We start from the raw sequence: 13,543 nt of genomic DNA on the forward strand, positions 1-13,543 counted from the left end.
GAGTGAATAGAATTTCCAGTAAGAGATGTTCCAGCAACTGGATCACTATTTTCATGTTTAGAACACCTGAGCAGAAGTCCCTTCTCTCAGGCGAATTTCTATAGTAGGCAAGTGGTTTTACTTTTCTGCACCTCAACTCCTCAGTTTTACAGTTAGTCTTACTCAGTCTTACTAACAGCATTGCCTTGCTAGAGCTTGTTATAGTGAATACCAGCTCACTCTGATTTCAAGGGGATATCCACTCGGTAGGAATCATTGCAGCACCAGTGCTCCTCTTTTTTTGCTGAGGATGTTGGACTGTGGTTGTAGCAAATGCTATTCCAGACTTCACTCAATTCTCACTTTTCTGGTCAGAGAGTTTAAGAAAGGGAGAGACCCGAGCTGGTGAGGTGGTTCTTTTTCAGAGGACTGGTCAAAGAGTTGGTGAGTATTTTGGACAGAGTGGGAGGGTGTTTGGGTTTTTGCTTGCTATTTCTCCTTCTCCACACAAAACGCTGGAGATTACTTGCATGTATGTGCACAGTGGGAGAAGAAGATGCCCAACTGAGATCCAAACACAAATGAAACAGAACTTGCAAAGTTCAAAGCTGACACAATCCAAGTTCTTGCTACTAGGCAAAAAAAGTTCCTCTGTTTTTCCTTTATTTAAAAAAAACAAACAACAAAAAAACACACCACCAAACACTCATCTTCCTTTCAAAAAAATGTATGCATTTAAATAAGCACACTGATTTGGGGGGAGGAAGGGAGAGAGATTTCTGTTCCAAAAGCCTGTTTTTAATCATCAGATGAATTTTGAGACAACTTCTGAACATTTAGCACTTGTGGTCAGTTTTCCTCACCCAAAAAACTAGTAGTTTTGCAGACATTCCATAAACACAGGAAGCTTTGACTGTGTCTCTAACAGATAGGGAGACAGGAAAGCAAAATACACACAATATAAAGGCAAAAGCTAAACTTGCCATGCTAGCTCAGAGGAACGTAGTCCAGAAGTCTGTCTCAATAGCCTGAGCCAGATGTTTCAAAGAGAATACCTAAAATCTGTAAAGTACAATTCTGACATAACCTTAGATTTCTTTTTAATTATGGGTTTTCCTTCCTGAAGCATGGGCCTTTATATTCCGTTTGGTTTGGGTTTTGTTTGATTTTGTTTCTTTGAAGAGGGGAAAGGGGCAGACTGGAGAGCTAAAAAACTGTGCTGTGCAGAATTCCCATGGTGTTTGGATTCCTGATGATCTCATAACTTGTCTTAACTTGTATCTGCTGAAGTATTAGCCTCAATTTTATCTGCAGCAGTAAGTTTCATGGATTAACCACATTTTATCCAAGGTTTCTTTTCATCCATTTTAAATTTTCTGTCTTCCAGTTGCTTACTGAATGTCTCATTTTTCTTTTAACATGAGAGTAGCCAAAAAGAAATTCCTGTCATTTTTCCTGCACCATTTATTATTTTTATATAGCCTAATTATTGTTAGTCTCCTTCCTAAAATAAACTTATATTCCTTTCATCCATGCTTTTTTCCAAAGAGAAGTCTTTCCTTTTCTTCATCTAGTTCCTTCACCAGTCTCTCTTCTCAGCTTTGCTATTGCCCGCTTGCTTACCAGAACTGAAGCCACTAATACAGGTGAAGGTACCCCTTTCACTTTCAAATAGCCCTTTAATATTGTAATTATTTTCTTTTCCACTTGACTGTTAACCTTTCGAACCTCATCAGCCCAATGAACAGAAATTTTAACAGAACTGTCAACATTAGCCCCTATGAGCAGTTATACTTGGTTACTAATAGGTGAAATCCAGAACATTTTTTCCAAAGCCCATAACTTCTCTCTGAAAAGTAAAGAATGTTAATCTGTCCACTTTTCTCATTTCTACCCAGTTAAAATTACAGGAGGGAACCTTTAGCTGGGATATCTTTAATAATTTCTGATGATTTATGTGAATAAGTTGTCATTGTAGAAGCAGCTGAATCCAAAGGCTTTTAATCATTCTGAATTCAGGATTATGAGTCACAATAATTTCATATTTTTCAGAATCAGTATTCTTTGATTATCAGCTCCCTAATTTTTCAATCTGTTTTCTGAAATTCTGTTTTAATAGGATTTCTCCCTTAACAGTCAAACTGGAACCATTGTTAGCCTGTTTGTAAACAGAAATGCTGTTATAGAATTTTTTGTTCTGTAGAAAAGTTTCAAAGTAAAAAGAATAATCAAATTGGACAAAAAAAGGGGGATTTTGAAATTTCCAGCAGAATGAAAAGAAATAGTGATGATCTTTCATAATATTGTAAAATATTGGTGGTATTAAAATAACAATGGAAAACAGGAAGAAAATAGTTTTATTTTTTAATAATTTATATATTCCTGCAGACCTTTCAGATTTCAGTTGCACTATCTTGTGGTAACCTCCTCTGTAAAAAGTTTGGTTACAATTCCACCAAGAGAGGGCTGCTTAATTTTTGGTTTGGTTTTGTTTTACTCTAACTGCTCTGTGTTAACAAATACAAGTTAAAACAGTGTATATTCTGTTGTACTCTACAATTAGGAATTATAACATCTAAGGTTTTGAATTGTCAACCCTCACTGCATCGTCTGTAGCTTATGTTCAGAAAAAAATTAACTTACCATTACTGGATTTCTGCTGGAAGCTGTTTAATGTGGTTTGCTCACACTATCCATTAACATCCCAGACTGTTTCCAGTAGGTGTATCCCTACCCCATCCTGCTCCTGCTTTCTCGTATCAGCTTAGCCTGAAATCTGGAAATTCCTATCCCCATAACTAATGGACACTGATGCAGTTTCTCTGTATAAGCTCTGTATCCCCTGCTCCTTTGGGTGTGCTTTGAAATGAGTTAATAATAAAGAACGGAAGACTCCTGGCCCTCCACATTGTTTTATTAAACTTGCTTGCATAATAGCTTTAACACTGTACACTCATTTTCCTGTTTCTAACCTGAAGCCACATATGATAAGTAAAGAAATACTTTGTTTTACCAGTCTGTGTAGTTAAATGGCAACATAGCAGATAAGTGGCATATGTTAAAGCAGTTCTAGTGATGTACACCAAAACCTTATCTAAGAAGAACTCTGAATCAGCTATTCTCGAGGGGGATGTCAGCAACTTGGAGAACTCCCTGCTGGTAATCAAATGTAATCTGGCCCCATCACCTATAGGCTAAAATTGACTTACATTGGGTTTTTCATATCAAAAATTTGTAGTGTCTTGAATCCTTTATTCTGTTGAACGTTGTTTTCAGCAGTATTTTAGGCTAATTCATATACCACAAGCTTCTATGTAGTCATCACCTGGATGCTGAATTAGGTCATGTGCAAATTTTCAAAGGCAGAAATAGAGCAGTGAGGCCCCTTTTCCACTGGGAGCAGCTGGCTCCCAGTGGAACAAGATGTCTTTGTGCCACCAGCATCCCTGAACCCAGTCCTGCATTTTTGCATTTCACTGATTAAGAGCTTGGGGGTCTGTGGCCAAAGATCATGCATGTTGGTGTAATAGACAGATACTGAGTGTTTTTCTTGAAAATTAATGGAGTGGGAATTTTGGGGTTTTTTTAATTTTGGCATGATAAGTGGGCATGGATAATTAAATATAAGATTCTGCCAACTTTGTGGAAGTAAAAGACCAGTATGAATAATTATTACAGCTGTCAGCATTTCTATGCTGTTTTTAGGGGATTAATATGTAACCACAAAAATTTGTTCCAGGCAGAAACTTGGCATTAAAAGATGCAGTCCAGGATTTTTTTTTCCTTAAATTTGAATTTAATACATTTGGCCTTTTTTAAGTAGGAAAAACACTTTGTGTTTTTGAAGGTAGAGATTCCTAACATAGTTCTGGTTTCAGAGGGAATATTTATGGAACTAACAGGGGCCACGGTTCTCTGCCTCCTACCTTGCCCCCATTCTGCCTCTCTTCAGCAAACCTATTTCTTGTTGTTATGTTTTTGCACTTTATCACAGCCTATGATAGGGACAGATGAAAGTGTAGTTGTAGGTTTATTCTTCCTCATTTTTTTCTTTCATTCATTTAGGTATTTGGCAAAAGCCCATGACTGGTTATGCCTGTTGACTTTTGATAGCAGTTGAGGAGGGTTTCTTTGGGAACTTCTGGAAAATTACATCTTGGTTATCTGTTGTGTCCTCAGTGAGTGCTTTCTATGCTCACCTGTAAGATAAATTGAGCACCCCACGATGTCATGAAAGTAATTGTCTTTCCCCAGTCATCATAACTGCTTTCCAATAGATAGGTTTTCAGCTATTTCAGGAGTAAACAACCTATTGTGAAGACAGTAGCAGCAGAAATGTATCTAATCCCAATGCTCTTACAGCCATGTATCTACGGCCAAATTTCTGCAAGACTGGGGAAGAAGAATTTAGCTTTTACAGAGCAAATACTTCATGACTTAATTGAAAATAACAAGGGAACTCAGAAGAGGAAGAGGTAGAATCTTTAGAATGTTAAGAAAATATCTTCTTAATTTAGAGAGAGATTAATAAAAAGAAAATTAGGAAATTTTCTTAATTATAAATTAAGAATCCCCAAATGGATAATTCACTCAAGATTTTGTGAGCTGCAAAATGCTCAACTGGCAGGGAAAAATCACTCAGTGACTTGTTAATTTTTCTTTTTATCTTGAGTGTGTAGTTTTGCTTTAAAAACAAGCAGTGTAGGTTCTATGCAGAATTCCAGTACTGAGTAACATAAACCCTAAGACTTTTTTGTAAGTTCAAACAAAAAATGTGCCATGAGGTAACAAAGAATCCGCTATTCTGGGTCTGAGTTTTGCTTTGTACATTGCCTCTGAACTCACAGTATTACTTATTACTCTTTTGCTGTCTTTGGTGCAACATGGGGCTCTATTGCCCTTAGATCTGGGGAAATAAATGCACTGAGGGATGTGTGATCATATTTGAATCATAAAAGAGAAAGAGCGATACTGTATTCCCTGTTTTACTGAGACCCAGAGTGAGTATGTTTGCTTTGTCAGTGATTGCTCGGCTAGTCTGTGGCAAAGCTGACCAGGGTCTGGCCTTGTAGTCTAATGCCTTGTTAGTCCAAGCCTCTTGTCACCAGATGTATTACCTCAAAGACAAGACTCTGTTAAAGGAACTGGTGTGATTCCATATGGTTTCTAGTTCCAGTTATTTTAATGATACTTCATGTTGATGTTTTTAATTTTTAGTACAATTTTCTCCCTCTTGATACTGATGCTAAGATGTGCTCTATAGATTGCTAGACATAGTTAGGATATATCCTTCATAACAAGCAGTGTAGTGGAAGATAGCAATGTATTTATTTTGTGTACAGTTCCCATAGTGCTTCACAAATAGCCATTCTTTGACCAGTTTCAAACCTTTTCACAGTACACAGACTCAGAACCAGAGGCATAAAGCAGATAAGTGACACAGCAAAGCCACCAACTGGGTATCAGTACAAGCTCTGACTTAGAATAGGGTTCCTTCCTTCCTTCTGATCCCTGCAATGTTACATGAGCTTTTATAAAACTTCTCTTTCACTTAAGAAAATTATGTAATATTTTTAGAATCCAATCCATCAAAACAGTTACATTTGACCTTAGTTTACCATATTTAAATTTAAAGAACAAGATTCAAAGCTCTTACAAATACTGACATTGTCATTTATTGAATACATTGTTTATTTAGGGGAAACCCACACACACATTCTGCCCCAACAATTCTGTCAGAATTCTTGAAAGCTTAAGGTCTTCATGCTTTGAAAACCAGTTGTTAAAATAAACTATGTGCAGGGAAGAGTGAAATTGAAAGTCATACAAAGTTCAAAAAGGATAAAAAGAAATACAGAGAACTTATTCTCAATGCCAAGATCCTACACTAATACTAAGAATTACCTCACCTCAGATTGGAGGCAGAAGGATCCCACTGTTTCTATTTTAAAATATATTTTTCACTAAAATGAAACATACATACATAACACTTCAGACCAAGTTATCTTTTATTATTTCTATTTTTAACATATGGTACAGAAGTATATTATCTTCCCTGTTTGTAGAGCACTCAACAGACAGAGCTAGGCATTTTTCCTCTACATCCATCCTGAGGTTGTATTTTGCAGAACAGAGGAGGTCCTGCAGATACCCTGTTTAATTAGCGAAAACAGAGATACTAAGCATAGTTTTGTCCTGGCAGTGCTCTAAGTGCTAATTAGCCTATATACCTTTGTGTACTAATGCAGCTAAACTTCTTTCAGTTCTGACACTAACTTGTTTAACACTTGCTTGGGGATTTTTACAAGGTGCTCATTATGAGATAAGTATATGCCCAAAGGATCTGCAAAGTGAACCTGGTAGTAAGTGATGCTGTGGGAAGGGAAAAAAAATAATAACAATACTAGTAAGTTTTAAATGTATCATTGTCTTGAGTAGGAAATGCATGTATACCCTGGAGTATTATAGAAACGGGCAGCTCTATCTTGCTTTACAGCAAAGTAATTTGGAAAGTACTTAGTGTGAACAAGAAGGACTCATGTATGATGTGTACACTGTACTTTCCTGATTCAAGTGGTCGTGGAGAAAAACAGAATTAAATCAGTGCTCTGCTTTTGCAAGGATAATAATGTGAAACAATTCTGTTTTGTCCAACAGCCCTTACAAAAACATGGCAGATTGTTTTTCTAGTACAAGTTAAGGTTTAGCTACTCACCATGAACCCCAGCTTCTGACACAGGATTTATTTCAGCAAACCATCAGATCTTAAAATGCAACTTACTTGTTATATGCTCAAATTCAAATACAGTAGTAAAATGTTTAAAAACTGACCCTTTTTTCCTTAGTGTTTACTTGGCATCAGTGTGCACATGTTACATATCTGCTGTGCTACCAGGTTCATTAATACAAGTGGGACAAGGTGAGTGAATGCTGGCCAGATCTTTCCTCGAGGACTGTTCAGGCTATCAGAGGCAATAGCAAAAACTAAAATCTGTCTATACAAAAGTTGAACTGGCAACTTGTCAGGGACCCAAAAACTGCATCTTGTTTTACACAGCTTAGACTTATAGCAGTTGTCAGTTTTCAACAAGGTCTTTAGAAGGAATAGCTGTTGGCATGCAGAACCTCATTCTGTTAGTGATGAAATGAGACAGAATGTGCAGTCCCACTCATCTCTACAGCCCAGATGAATAAGTGCAGAATATTTAAACCTCACTAAGTCTCAGCAGTTGTATTTTTGAAGCCTTTACTCTTCAGCTGCATGCTAAAGAAGAAAAGCTGTGAGCAGCCTTCAGCTTCTACAGGATTTGTGTTTGATATGCTGGTGTCAGAAGTAGAACATAAAGCCATGCAGCCTCTGTTAGAAATTATCATCCTTTCTCATAAACAGCTGAAGTGAAATTGTAATCAACAAAGTAAAACTTTTGCAAAAAGGCAACTGGGGAATTCTGCCTCTGTTTAAGCTCACTGTTGGCTGCACTGGAAAAGCATGTAGTTGATTCTTTGTAAAATGTTAACTTCAGCCATGAACTTTCAAGAGTCACTCTGGTAGAGGGCTCTAGTAAAAGCGCAATTGTTTGCTAAGCCTGTTGTCCCTGTAGACTAATGTTAAAATAGCTTCTAATGAAACTTCAGCTTCTGGCTGGCTCCTAGCCTGTTACCCAGCTGTAGCAGCTATGCCATTTGAGTGCCAGTTTTCAACTCTACTTGATTAACAATTCATGCAGACCATGGGATGGTTGAGATGGATGTTAAACACATGGACATGCAGAGGATTACCACTTCAGATGGTTTTATTGTTGACACCTGCAAGCTGCTGTTTGGCTAACTGTTGTTACAGTGCCACTGATGAGTTGGAAGAGGTGTGACACCAGGGTCTAGACAGATTTCAAAGCAATGTGTTGCTCAGTAGGATTGATCTGGAGGTTTGAAATATGGAGGCTATTTTACCCTCAGAATGAAAAGGAGCTGTGAGCTCTAATAATGTGATATACTGTATTAACTATTCCAGTACTTTTGAGATGGGCATGCAGAGGCACTTCTGCTCTGATCTGCTATTACCCAGGGGCTGTTGTATGGCAATCCCGTGGCAGTCTTGTATCCAACATTCTTGTGTATCTTTCCCAAGTAAAGGTAAGCCATTCATTTTGCCATCATGGTACGTGAGATAATTTTAATTAACTAAAAAATAATTTTTACATGAAGAAAAATGGTATTCTTCATTGAATTTGACCACTTGTTATTTCAGATACTCCCTCAGCATCTGGTAATTTGGTTCTTACATTGGGACATAAATGTCTTCTGAGGTTTGAGGAATTACATTCAAATCGGGATTCATTCCAGGAAAATGATCTGGGAATTTATTTTTTCTATTTCATTGGGGTAAGGAGGAGTGTATATATGTAAATTATACAGACCCATGAAGTCTGTCCAGACAGCTTTCCATAGCAAAAACAGAATGAAGACTAATGGGAACATCAAGTAAGTTTAATTAGAAAAGCATTAACTACCAAGTAATTAGTGAAAGGTTTCAGAGTCACAAAGAAAAAGGATAAGGAACTAATGAGAGGACAGATTAATATGTATTTGTTATTCCAGTGGATTGGATTTATTGTGTTTACTACTGCAGAATCTCATCTGTCATGTTAATAACATGTCAGATTGCCAGCTCAAAGACCTTGGTGATATGAAATGCATGTTTGCCATCATGGAAGAAAGGAAAGAACAAGCTACGGTTGTGGGATGCATGGAGATAGATGTGGGAAGGATAGAGTTAGCACCTGGGCTACACTCATTTCCTGAAGTGAGACTAAACACTTTCACAGTTCTCTTGCTGTGGCAGCAAGTTTCAGGCTGTACAAATATAAGGTCTAAAATTAAAGGAATAAAGTATTATTTGTTCTGCTATATGATGAATGACTGTTTATAAAATAAGGCTGAATGCATCTTTCTTCCCTCCCAGAAAAAGACTCGGAAGAGATCAGAGAAAAAAAAAAAGAAACTTCTCTAGGTTTCAGTAGAGAATTTTCCTTTCATTTTTTAATTTTTTTTTCCACAGTGGGTGTAATCTTGATGGCAATAAGAAAACTTTGGCCAGATCTGGTGGGGTTAGCTGTTGACAAAAATTACAGTTTAAAGGCACAGTCAGTTAGGCTGTCAGGACCATTCCACCAGAACGGTGAATATTCAGATCAGATAAGGAAGTTTACTGTCTTCCAGAAGGAACCTCTTTACCTTGTAGGCTTATATAATGCATTTTGACAATTTAATTACTCGCTTATTTTCTTGAGCTATACAACATTTGTTTGAAATGGAATAACTGCTGAATAGCAAGTGTAACGATAGCTCTATTTGCTATCAGAAAATTTGCTTTTCCCAGAGCCAGACTCACACAGCAGATATTCCCCATGCTGGTATTTCTTCTTGGCTAGGAATCCCTGAAGACTTCTATCTAGTTCCCTAGGTCATCGGTCATAGGCAGGTAGGTTGAATTTAGGCTGCATGAATGAGGACATATTTTCCTACATCCTGTCCAAATTCAGACTAATGCCTTGTGTGACAGCTGAGAACCTCCACAAACCAAATACTAATTCCTGGCAGGAAAGGAGTGCTCACATGTACAGCCTCTTGCCGATTCACTTAATAGAGCAGCTTTTTCTTTTCTAGCCTTCTGTACTGCAGGAGTAGCTACTGCTGTACTTTTCCTGCTATATGATTTCATGACATTCCTAAAACACTTTCAGTTTCCTCTGTTGCAGCCAAGAGAAGGGAAATAGCTGTCTGCTCTGACATGTCTCTACAGCATCTCCCTCTGTACTGTTGTGTGAAGGGGTAGGCATCAGAAATATCATTACATCTCTTGTCTCCTTTTTCATATTCCTGCTCTGCTCCACTATCTACTGTCATCATATGTTGCTGTGCCAGTAAGATCAGTAACATAAATCTGTTACGGATAAGTAATGGTAACTGTTCCTTGTTCTGCCAGGCAAAAAAAAGAATCCCCAACAAAACTGCAAAGCTATACTTCAGTACAGCTTGTAATCGTGTGGATGTGGCAGTAGATGTTACAACGGTAGTGTATTTGTCTATATATAGTTCAAAGCACTGGCAAACGAACTGCTTAACAAGGATGGAGCTATGTCTTTCGAAGGTATAGGGCTTCTTGTTGTCCAGGTTGGTGGGTCTTTCTACAACTTTTTTCTATCCTTGCATTCAGTAGAACTGGGTCTGATATCATTTGGCATAGTGTAAATCAAAGGACATCCACAAAATTTAATGCAATTTCTGCACCAGTGTAAGGTTATGACTGGGCTCTTTCACAAGGAGAGGTCACTTCCTTTTGGGTTTGTTGACTCATGGTTCTTTTCAGTTTGGTGTTTGGGTACACTTGATTTTAGTCTTCCTTTTTTCTTTCCCCCACATTACATATTACTTGCCCGTTCCTGTTACTTGTCCTCTTCTTTTCTCTTTTCATGATAGCATGCTTTTGGACTGGCTGGTTTTTTGCAAGACTTATTTTAAAGACCAGATTACTGTAGTCAAATTCAAGTAAGTGACTTCAGTAGAGACTTCACTGAATGGAACATGAATACAACAATGCATAAATACAAGCAAACAGTTTTAAATTATCTATATATATTTTTTGGCCTACAACTCTCTGAAGCTATAAAAAGAAGGAGGTGGGAAAACATTTTACTAAAAGTAAATTTTTTTTGTCTTTCCATTAGTTGTTTTTTTTTTATTATTTTTTCAGAGAAGTACATTAGTGATTCATAACTACCAGGTAAAGCAAATCTGCTTTAAAAAAGAAACACAATATAAAACCTTGGAAGTCATGTTTGAAAAGTAGTGAATAACAGTAGTGTAATTAGGGTGAAAGGAGTCTTGGCAAAAAAAAAAGAAAAAAAAGACCGTCTCAGAGCTATTATAAGATCTTAGGTCATGAGTTAGTAGGTCATGAGCTTCTTAGCATTTGGTGTGGTATCTGAGTAGACCCTTGGATTATAGATCAGGGCAGGTGCAGAAGACTGTACTATAAATACTTTTCCCCTAAGGAGTTCACAAATTTCTTGAATGACAAACCGGACACAAACATAGTAGTTCTGACGAGGAAAATTATTAAAATAATTTTAGAAGAATTTAAAGCTTTATTTTCCAACAAGTCATCCCATAGTTCTTAATCACAAAAGCTAAAATGTTCTTCACACTTACCTTAGAAATGTTATGGAAAACCTTCTACAGAGTTACAGCATGTATTTATTAAGCATGACTGGCATGTTCAGGGGTATTTCTGTACTCATCTGCTGCCTACTGAGCTGTGCAGAGAACTGACCATCAGGATTCCTACCTTCTATTTTAGTGCCTTCTTTTGCATTATGGCTGGAGCGCATATGACCAATTCCCTCAGGGGAAGTTTTGCCATTTATACACTTCTCAGAAATATTGTCCTTCAGCTCCCTTAGTGGAAAGCTCTCAGAGATCCTTACAGGATAAAATACTCTAACTGTAGTGGTAAAACCTGCCTAATTTCATCAGTATCTATTGTTTTAATTGTTTTTCAGGTAAATACAGATGTTTTCAATTTTCTATATTTTGATGATATGCCACATTCATGTTGCTGCTACCTTTGTCCAAAATGGACCTTCCAGTTTTACCAGGGCTGCAGAAGTCTCAGAGACCTCTGAGAAATTAGTTTGTATTTCATTTATATTTGCCTCCTTATGAGGGGAACACTCCACTTTTCAGATTACACATACAGGCCTATGAGTTCATGCTGACTGACCTAATTTGAATCCTTAATCACCTTTTAAGAGGCATGTCTTCGTAGAACTGGCAGAACCAGTTACATGTAGTATAAAGTTAGGTGTCATTTCCTGCATATTCCTTTAGAAAGAAAAAAAAGCAGCAGAAAAAAATTGAAAAGTAACTCCAAGGGTATGTTTGAAGTTTTTCCAAATGAATGTATCCACCTACCCTTTTGTCTGTTACCAGAATCAACAGTGTGAACCCCTTTGACCAGACCAGATCATGCACGAAAAAGCAGGTCCTTCTCAAGGCAAATTTCTGCCTATGTCAAGGGATATATGACATGACAGAAACATCATGATATAAATGTGTTCCAGCCTTACTCTGGGAAACAATACCATATTGCCAGTAAGCCTGAAGTGCAACATCACCTACTCACAGGAGAAGTAGTGGATCTCAAAAACAGGATATTGTTCTCTGGTTCTTTGTGTTGGCTGCCTTGATTTTCTAAAAAGCCTGATAAAATTAACAGAATTCAAAATGAGTGCAGTAGATACTCCCCAGAAGCAAGTAAAACTGCTGCTAGGGAGTTCCTGCACCATTTGTCAGTGGGAGATGAGATAGCTGCTGTGGTGAAAAACAAAAAAAGGTAACAAGTGACATTACAGAATTGGTATTATGTCAGAAAAGAAAAATTGGTGCTGCCTACTTTTCTCAGTATGCAAAAATAATTTGTATACAATCTTTCTTCACATATCAATTAAAGAGGGAGAGACTATACAAGCTATTTGATTTCCAAGCCTATCTTTCTTAGCCAGCTAGAACAGAAATTTCCAAGCAATTGAAATAATTAATGAAAGTTATAGCAAGCATGTTCACACGTGTCTGTACTTTTCATATTCTCTCTACAAGGAAAAAAAAATTAAATCACCATCAGCCAGTTCAGCCCCATGGGTACATGCTCATCTGGATATAAACAAAGCTTACTAAGTGAACATTTTCATGTAAGTGGAACCTCAAGATTTTATTTTTCTATGGAGGTGATAGCATCCTCCAGGTATTTTTTTAAAAAACTTTTGAGTTTCTTTCCTTCTCCCTAGATCTCATACTTTCTCATGTATCCCAGAGGCTCCCATGTTGTGACTAACATTCTTTTAGAAAAATGGAGCTGCGCATGAATTCTTTAAGAGCCTATCAGCACCACTCCCAGATTAGCCAGACAGGATACTGTTTATTTAATTTCGCAAGACACTTGCTTTTCCCAAAGCCAGAAGAGCTACCTCAGTGAATTCCCAGCCATGATACTCTACGCTTTAAGTAGGTGTAAGGAAAACTTCTGCTTTCCCAGTGGTCTTCCATGCTCTTTAGTAGCAATGCACATGAAACCCTGCACCTAGTTGTGAGCCTGCCTGAACTTCATACAGTTCCTAACTGAATCCAGAGTATGGCCTTTCTCAGGAGTAGGGGAAGATGACTGTTGGTCTGTACTCTGGTCAGAGGGCTTTGCTATCTTGTAGAGCTGAAGCTTCATGCTGCAGCTTAAGCTCTCCAGGAGCTAGCCTCCAAGGCTGCTTTGCAAATCCAGCCCCTATTGCCCTGGCAAGTACAGGAGGCGGAAGCCGTAGGACGTTCCCTTCTGCTGCAAAGTAACATCAGTTCATCTGATCCAGTGACAGCACTAGGGAGGAATTTTCTGCTGCAAGTAACAAGTGCAAAGAGGCTGCTTCATTTTCTCTTTGTGCAACCCAAATCATGTGGCACTTGTGCACATCTGTACTTTCTGCACTGTACAAGGGAGTGTGCATCATGGGGCACAACA

This window comes from Phalacrocorax carbo, chromosome 7 (assembly GCF_963921805.1).
Source record: "Phalacrocorax carbo chromosome 7, bPhaCar2.1, whole genome shotgun sequence".
Classification (NCBI taxonomy): domain Eukaryota; kingdom Metazoa; phylum Chordata; class Aves; order Suliformes; family Phalacrocoracidae; genus Phalacrocorax; species Phalacrocorax carbo.